Source organism: Cheilinus undulatus, linkage group 17 (assembly GCF_018320785.1).
Source record: "Cheilinus undulatus linkage group 17, ASM1832078v1, whole genome shotgun sequence".
Classification (NCBI taxonomy): domain Eukaryota; kingdom Metazoa; phylum Chordata; class Actinopteri; order Labriformes; family Labridae; genus Cheilinus; species Cheilinus undulatus.
This window is the reverse complement of record NC_054881.1, coordinates 14269329-14279149: the sequence shown is the minus strand read 5'-3', so window position 1 is coordinate 14279149 and position 9821 is coordinate 14269329.

Here is a 9821-nt window from a genome sequence, read left to right as displayed (position 1 = left end):
CAGTTTCACATATCAGTTGCTTGGATATTTTTCATATTCATCTGGGAAACCTCCCATACAAAGCCTTTGGGAAGGGCAAGACTTTTAAACAAATCTCTAAGGTGATTGGGCAAATGTTCTGTCAATCACAATCATTACTGGCCAATCAGAGAGACAAGAAAATATGAGGTAGAAGGCGTGTGCAGCCCCGGCAGTCATATTTTATGAATGGTGGAGTTGTTGATGGATAAAACTCATGCCAAGGCTGCTCGGGCAAAGTGCAAAAGCATCTTCTACACCTAGAGAAGCTTTCAGTGTAGCTTTTTACTCTGTGTTAATAAAGAAATGTGGCTAACCTGACACGCCAGATGGATTTGTTTCTCACATCCATCTGGTAAACCTTCCATAGACGGCGTTTAGGAAAGGGAAGAGCCTTTGAAAAAGAACTCGGAGAGTGATTGGATGAACGTTCTGTTCGTCACCTCTTTACGGGCCAATCAGAGCGACAAAACACATGACGTAGCCACTACCAAGGTGCGCTCCTACCGAGGAGTAAACTCCATAGAGAACTTCATAAAGCAAACCATGGCAACTGTAGACATGTCGGTACACAATTTTTGTCGTTTTTGAAAAGAAAAAAACTCAATGCTGTTCTTTGTTCTTCTTTTAATGTAGAAATGTTGTCAAGTTCTGATAAAACTGGCACTTTAGCAGGATCCATGCTAATGTCTTCTGCCATAATTGCACCGGCCTCTTCTCGCTGCTTGCTTACGTCATGACTTCGCCGCACCCGAAAGTACTGCGCCTCATCGCTGATTGGTCCTGTCACTTTCTAACTCCAACTTTCGACTTTCTAAGATGGATTCGCCAGTGAGAAACACGGAAACGGGCGTATCCATCTGCTTCGCAAGTTTAAAATATGGCACAATATCTGATAACACTAGCGCTATACTAAAGCTACACCTGTGTAATCACTATACCAGCGGCAGCCTTCAGTTAAATTAAACCCCACCTGTAGTGACCGCAGACTCACGTCAAAGCAGGTCGAGAGAGGAGCAAAGACATCTTTTCTGTCTTTAAAAGCTTTCAGTATGGCTCTTAACTCTTGATTTTATAAAGAAATGTAGTCACGTTCTGATAAAACTGCTGCTATACTGTAGCTAAATCTGAGCTAATCTCTACATCAGCGGCAGCCATTGCTTCCAGCAACCCCGCCTGTAGCTACTGCCTCAGTCTTCACAAATGAGGCGGATAGGTCAGATCCATTTCCAGACCTGGCACAATTGTTTCAGATTGGAGCTTTACAAGATGGATCTGCCTGATGACAGACATGGAATCTGGCCAATCCATCTGCTTTGCAACATTACAAACAGTTTTCCTCCAATGCATTGTAAATCAGCACAGTTACGGACATGTGCTTAAGTTTCAGGCATAGGGTGCTCAGGATATCACAGAGCCTTACTCCAAGAGTGATGACAAAAGAACCCAGAATAACATCTAAAGACCTGCAGGCCTACTTGAGTCAGTTAAGGTTAGCGTTTATGATTCAACTATAAGAAAGAGACCACGCAAAAATGGCATCCATGAGAGAGTTCCAAGGCCAAAACCACTGCTGACCAAAAACAACAAAAAGACTCACATTTGGCAAAAAACAAGAAGAAAAAAAAAAACATCTTGATGATCCTGTCTGGTCTGGGAACCAGTAGGAAAGTGTTGCTGGGGAGAAGGCTGTCTGGGTTGACTTGCTCAGCCTGCTACCACATCTACCTGGCCCCAGATAAGCAGTGGAAGGTGCATGGGTGGATGGATTGATGATCCTCGAGACTTTTGGGAAAATATCCTATGGACTGCAGTACAAAAGTTGAACTTTTTGGAAGGTGTGCAGCCCGTTAAATCTGGCAAGAAAGTAACACAGCATTTCATAACAAGAACATCAGACCAACAGTCAAACATGATGATGGTAAATGTGATGGTCTTGGGCTGCTTTGCTTCTTCATTACCTGGACAGCTTGCTAGAATTGATGGATCCATGACTTCTATCTCTACCAGAAAATCCTGAGGGAGAATGCCATCAGTTTGTGACCTAAAGCTTAAGCGCACTTAGGTAACGCAGCAGGACAATGATCTGAAACGTGCCAGCAAGTCCACCTCTGAATGTTTAAAAAAATAAAAAATAAAGGAGTGGCCAAGTCAAATTCTGGACTCAACTCCAGTTGAGATGCTGAGGCATGACCTTTAACAGTCCGCACATGCTCAAAACCCTTTGATGTGGCTGAATTAAAACAATCCTGCAAAGAAGAATGGACCAAAATTCCTCCACAGCGATGTGAAAGACTCATTGCCACTAATTGCAAATGCTTGCTTGCAGTTGTTGCTGCCTAACTTGGCACAACCAGTTATTAGGTTTAGGGGGCAATTACTTTTCCCATTGAGCCAGGTATCTTGATTATCTGAAACATTTAAGTGTGACAAATATCAGTATCTGTCTGAGTATATTTTTAGCAAGTTCGGCAGAAAATTAGGGAAACAAAATGCAGTATTTTGGCTTTCTTGTTGAAGATCAGTCAGCCTGCTAACTGAGTGTTGCTTTAATATTTTCTGCTTTACAGCCACATATTGCTGCATAGATAACAAGGCTCTTATACGATCTATTTGATTCACTCCGTGGCCTTTACTGTGCGTCAACACTTGTAAGAGAATCATCTGAGAGCGCACATACTCTCCACACATCTCAGTCGACATCACAGTCGACTTTGTGATGAGTTTCTCCATGGAGACTGACTCTGACTGACAGGCATGAAGACAAGGACCCCTCTGATCTTCAAAGTTACTTGTAACAGCAAATTACTAGTGTGTGTCAATGGGGGTGTGTGTGACTTTTTGGCCTATATCCCCCACACTGAAGTGAGTTATATAACTCATCAAGGAAAGGACTGCACATTTGGGTGATCTTTTCAGCATTTGGGTCTGATTTAACACAAGGTAAATAAAAAGGAAGACGAGTGTCTGTGACAAAAGGAGCAGAATCTAAGCAGGGAAAAAAAAAGTTGTTGTTGGTCGATTGAAAACTATCAGTCCAAATTGCATGTGGGCTAAACACTACTAAACACTGCTCACAGGCCAAACCCCTCTGCTGCTAATGGCCATTACAGCCTGTATGCCTTTGTAGGCCTCACAATAGCAATCATGCTGGGATTTTGTGTGCAGCTTGCTGGCAACAGTTATTAGCCCCCCAAAAAAAACTTAAAGGGGGAGCAGTCAAGAGAAGAACAAGAAGATTTGGGGGACAAGGGGGGACGTCAGCAGGAGGGAGAGGGTGGTGGGTCAGAGGGCAACACCAAAGCGGAAATGGGAGGCGCGGGGGGAACAATGGACGGGGTTGGACTAAGACAGACAAAGCTGGAAGGAGGGGGGGGACAGTGCACAAAACACAGGAAGATGAGGAGAAAAAGATGAGGGGACAGAATGGAGGGGAGCCAAAACAGATGGTAAAGGCTGGTGTTAGAGAAAGGAGGCAGTTTAGAAAGGATGAAGGGAGGTGAAAAGATATCGACAGTAGCAACAAGGAAGAGGGGTCAACTGTTAAACATGACTAAAAAACATATGGCAAAAAAGAGGAAATGTATTCAACATATTTACGGGCAGACAATTTTTCTAACATCATGTAGTCGTTGTAAAGACTATTGTACTATTGTGTTCTTTTTTAAAGAAACAGAAATTCAGGGACACCATGAGATCTTAAACCTTTCCACACTTGTTTAAATCAGAGACTGAAAAGATGTTGGATTGTTAAAGGATATCAGGTCAAATTTTAAATTATACAGCATAAATAGCTGCTTTCTGATAACATTAGCATCTAGCTCAAATTTGTTAGCATTTAGCCACACTGGCTTACTGGTAGCTAGCCATTTACACTTGCATCTATGATAACATTAGCTTTCAGCAACTCTTTGACCTATAACTAGCTAAGAGTTAGTGCCTTTCTTATCTAATGTTGTTAGATTATAAAATGCTAATTTTTAGCATGCAGCCATTCTAAAGCTAACTTTGCTATCCAATATTATCAAACAGCTGTAGTAACTGCTGTTTTATCAACTGCTGTAGGAACAGTTAACATTACCGTCAGCTATATTTCCCATGTTATAACAAACTTAAACTTAAATCAAACAGTAATATTAGCATTAAGTAACTTTTTAGCTACTTTGAGCTAGGACTTGAAAAATTTCCTATCTCATGTAGCGCTATCAAACACTTGTTTTAGTGTTCAGCCACTCTACAGCTATTAGCCTAGTATTTATTCTATGGATATTATCAAACCATTTCCATCCATTGCTTTAGTAAACTATACAGTTATCTGTCTTTCTCATACTGTCTTGTAACAATATCAAACGGTAATATTAGCATTGAGTTTCTCCTTCGCAACTTTTAGCTAGGAATTTACAACTTCCTGATTTAAATGTAGTGCTAACAATACTTGGGTTAGAGCCATTTAAAAGCCACATTAGACAACTTCTTGAATGATATTACTGAAAATTAATACTCTTACTATTGCTGCCTAGATGTTTGTGCCTTACCTTAAATTAAGTGCTAGTGTCAGCAGTAGCTACGTGCTTGCTAACATATCTACATTCAAAATTTGCTCTCTGCACATAATACTTATATAACTTATACTTATAACTCGTATACTTATTTAAACCAAAACTAATGAGTTATGAAAAAACTGTGCAATGTGTGTCCAGAAAGACATGAACTATTTCAACCAAAATATTTCTTTTTTGACCAGGCTGCGAATATTTCTATTACGGCTGTAGAAATGGGCATTTTAACATGGGGTGTGTATTTGACTTCTTGTGCTTTTGCCACCAGCCTCAAGTGGATGCTTGAGGAGCTGCAGTTTTCTGCACTTTGATTTTTCAACAGTGGACTTGGTTGTTGCATTTTCAAATAACAGTGTTAGCATCCAACATCTCAAAAGCTAGCATTACTGTTAGCATTGATTTTTTTCCCTTGACTATTGCTGTGGTATTATCAGACGCTAGTGTAGTGTAATAGTGTAGTGTTAACATAGCTACTACTGCATTTTGAATTTGCGACATGCCGTTACCCTAAACAAATGTTATCTAACAGCAATGTAAGCATTCAACCACTTGTTATTATAATTGTTAGCTAGAAATGTAAATGGTTTTTCTACCTGATAAAAACTTTCAAGATTTAGCATTTAGCCACTAGCTAGCTAAAGTTAGCTAACCTTTTATGCCTTTCCTGCAGGCTCTTTGTGGATGGTACACAGATGCAGAAAACTCCTCTTGGGGGGCAAGTAGTCAATTTTGCTTAGAGAAAGGTACTAAAAAAGCCATGTTGTGAACTATATATGATTATACACAGCATTCAAAGTACGAAAATAAAAACACACTTTGTTCTCAAAATACTTTTGTGTCCCAAAAGAAGTAAAAGTATTCTTGGCCAAAAATGTTATGTATTTAACAAGTAAGTATTATTTATTCATTCTTATGTTGTTAATGATGTCAGATGGTATGTTAGTATTCTCTCATTTAAATTAATACTGAATTGCCTTTTCTGTTTGGTCCTATCAATCAGTAGACGGTGTTAGCGTTCACAGTATTAGTGAATAGCAGTATTACTTTGAAGAGGGCATTTACACCTTTAGTGTTGTAAAAGCTATCAAACAGAAGCGCTAGCATCCTGCCATCAGCTAATGTCACTGAAACATAAAAAATATCCTGTTCATGTTTTAATTTTTGACATTCTCAAACAATAATGCCAGTTTTAAATAACTCAGTAGCCACTTTTAGCCCAGAGATTATGCTTGCTTGCTCTTGTAAAGTCGTCAAATGCCCCTGTTAGCATTTAGCAACATCCTACGAACAATAGGCTAATGTTAGCTTCTTGCAGTATAGAATGAGAATATAGTACAACAGTAAAGTTGCAGTAATGCATTACTGTTATTTACTTTATCTGTTATCTTTTTGTCAGTTTGTTGGTTTCTGAATTTTTAAGGCTTTTTAACACAGCAGACCGTGTCAAAATACTCACCTTGAGAGAGGTGACAGAGGAAAATGATCACTATTTGAATCTCACTTTCCTTTTAGAGTGATTTTTTGTCACAGACAGCTACTTTTAGCCTTCTGTGACAAATAAGGACTTCTATGTAAATAAAGACTACAGGCAGAAAAATAAATTTAAACTAATACTAATTGTAAATGGCAGTCTCCCTGTATTTTAGGCTCCACTAAAAGAAACTATTTCCATTTAAATGTCACAAACCCTCTTAACAAAAATATACGTTTCAGCACTTGTGAGCTGCTGAAATCACGGCTCTAATGGGATCATCAATAAGAGGTGTTTCTGCTGCTATTATGACCTAATTATCTGCGCCTCTCGACTCGCTGCCCACAGAGAGACACGCCGCTCTCTCGGCTACATTTATAAAAGTTGTCATTAAGTGGGGGCTTTTTTTTTTGTTTTTTTTTTTTTTTTTTTTAAGGCGCTCATGGTTTGATGAGCGCGCGCAGAGTGGGTTGTGAGCGTCTGTGTTCACGGGAGCGCGCATGCACGGTTAATCGGACAGTTAGCTTACACCTCTGGTGTGTTTGACGAAGAGGAGGAAGGGATTTTTTTAGTATTTCCAAGTAGATGTATGTATTGGTCGACCAGTTACTGTCTGAGACGATTAATTTATTATTAACAACCTTTACTACCGTATTATTTCCACATTAAATGTGCACTTTAGTCGTTAAATCATTAAATTAAGACCATATTATTGTTTAGTTACGTTGCATCCATGCTGCATTTTGAGTTCTCCGAGTGTTGTTTTCTTTTTCTTTTCTTTTCTTTTTTTTTTTTACCTTAAAGTTAAGTACATTTATGCCATAATATCCTTAGTAAAACAAATTAGATGTTCAGAATTGTGGTGACAGATTATACTCTACACATGTAAACTAAAAATGTTTCTTTAATGGAAAAAATGCAATTTACAATAACAACGTCACACCATTGAAAGTAAAGTTAACCAGTGGCCAAATAGAAATAGTTATGCATATGTTTCCTTATCCGTGCAGGCGGAAGTGACCTCTTCCCCTCACCTCTTGTTGCACCTGTCGCCGCAGGTCACGCTGCTCAATCAGGGAAGTAAATCCGGAGATACACCCGTCAACAGGACACACCCGAATAACACAAATAAACATTTTTATTATTATTATTGTTTTTTCTCCCCATAGATTTTAATGTTTTATTTCATTTAAACTTATTTATTAAGCCATGAAACACCTCACTGAGATTCAGAGTCTCGTGTACAAGATTGCCCTAGCCTAGACAGGCTGCAACCTGAAGCACCTTCAAACTCCTTTTAAAATAGTTAAAAGAGACACAAAGACTCAAATGCTCCTGCAGCTGATTCCAGGCAGCAGGAGGAGCACCTGAAACTCTTTACCCATCTAAGACGGACTTTGGGAACAGGTAGCAAAGGTAAGTTATGTGACTGAGTCACGGGGGAAAGACTGTAGCTTCCAACAGTTTTCACCTGGACAAGTCAGACAAGCACGAGGGAAGCAGACTATAGCCTTATAAAATAAATAAGACATCATCATGATTTTCTCAACCTCTGACCACTGAATAAAGTCCAGTTTTGCTATATCAACTAAATGGGGCTGTATCTTCAGGAGGAAAGCATGTTAGATGTTTTAAATAGAGAGTTAATAAGAATTTCTCCAACCCTATTAGGCTCTTTAAAGGACTTTTATCCCAAGTTTTCATTAACAGCAGCAGAAAGAGAAAGAAAGATTGGGCTGCAGATTTTAGGACATGAAAATAAAGGGCCATATATTTTCAAACTATTTACAGGGCTTTATAAAGTCTGAAAAGTTAATATTAAAGCTTCTTTATCCATAATGTGGCTTAAATGGTATGCTTGAGTTATTTATTATTTATCTGTTTTCTCATTTCGTTTCTAAGTTACACTTCTTATAATTTGACATTGAAGATTTAATATAATATACCAGCCTGGTATTTTTCTGGTGCACTTTGTCATCGAAGAAGCATTTTATTTTGAAAATATATACATGAAATTGCGTGGATTTTACCCACAAATTAATTTACATTTCCTTTCAAAATAAGGTTTCAATGGTGCAAAGTTTTCTTTGAAAGTCGATTTAATTCTATGCAACATTTTAAGCACTAACAGCAGTGTTTTAAACAAAATATTTCCCTATTTCTTGGATCTTTTATAATTGTATTTCTTTTGTTCAAACTGCGTACTAGATCGCACTTTATTTCATTTTCTGCAGATAAAGGCATTTTGGTATTTTTTCCCCTTCACTTTACAATATGTTATTAAACATAGATAATATCAACACGTATACAGTCATTATCCAGTAGAGCCCAGGTACAAACAGAGAGAAGTTTGAGTTGGATATTTTCCTCTTTGCGTTATGAAAGTCCGTGTTTAGGGTGTGTGTGCCTCCTGGCCCTTGGTGAGTACCCCCATATAATTACGCTCTCTTTTAATTCAAGGTATCATCGCGATAGATCCCAATCAGTGACTTTTAATCCCTTGTTAAACTCTCCTTAACCTCTCTGTGCCTCTTGTCCCTGCAGGCACTTGTCATTTTCTTTGCGCTACAGAGGACTGTCTCTGTTTCCAGCTCCTGTTATGATTCCCTTTAGTCTGCTAGCTGTTTTATTTATTTCAAAACAGACGCTCCCATTGTCCTGCAGCTTTTTAAAGGCAGGAGATGAAGGGCTTCAATCACGAGCAGGAGAGATAAGGACTCAGGTTTGGGTAAAGCTGCATTTTTTGTGTGCCATTTTCTTGCTTTAAACCTCTCATTTAAACGAAATTCATTCGTTTAAAACAGTTAATTCTCTCAAACTGACAATTACTCCAAACGTTAAATTCTACTTTGAATTAATCGAATTTTCTCTCCTGAGAAGAAGCCTGAAACAATTCCCCTTCAAAATAAAATAAAGCTCCATAAAGTTGCTTTTCTATCAGCAGACGACACGGTGCCATGGGTGTATGTCATTAAAGGTGTTGTGTTTGTTTTACAGGCTCGTAACAGCGTTTTAACTCAGAGGGGCACCCTGGCACCCTGCTGTGACATCACGCGTAAAGGAGCCCCACGACGCACGCAAAACCAACAACTCTGCACCCATGAGCTCCTGCATGCATGCAGGATGGGGAGAAATCTTCTCCAATTTAGCAAAATATTCGAGCTTAAATAAGGTACGTATCTCTAAGGTTGATGTTATTTTGAAACGGAGCAAAATGACGCCTTTTAAGCACATTTTTATTTATCTTATTAACGTTGGTATGCTCTAAATTATTTTGTTTTATTTTTTTAATCTATTTAAAAATGGTTTATTATGGATTAGAAATATTTTTTTTAATTCTAAGACGACTTCAGGGCAAAAAAGCAAGATGAACCATACAGATCCATTACAAATATGATCCACTTAATATATGTATATATTATTATCATAATTATATCATAGATAAAGCTACAATATCTTTATATTTTAAATAAATAGGATATTTTTTTTTACATTTAAACAAAATAAAGAAGCCTCACTGAATTACTCAAAGTTGCAACAGGTCAAATTAACGATTTTAGGTGTTTTAAATTAACTCAGAGTCCAGGGAAAATGAGAAATAATAGATAGTAAGCAATCGTGCCTTGTTCAATCAGAGCTTAGAAACAACATTTTTAGCTTTAGAGTTACAAATGAGACACACAAGACAATTAGACATAAGATAAACGAAATCTAGTTTAAAAACTTTTGATTTTTACTACCATCTATGAAATTTAACCAATTAACTTTCACTT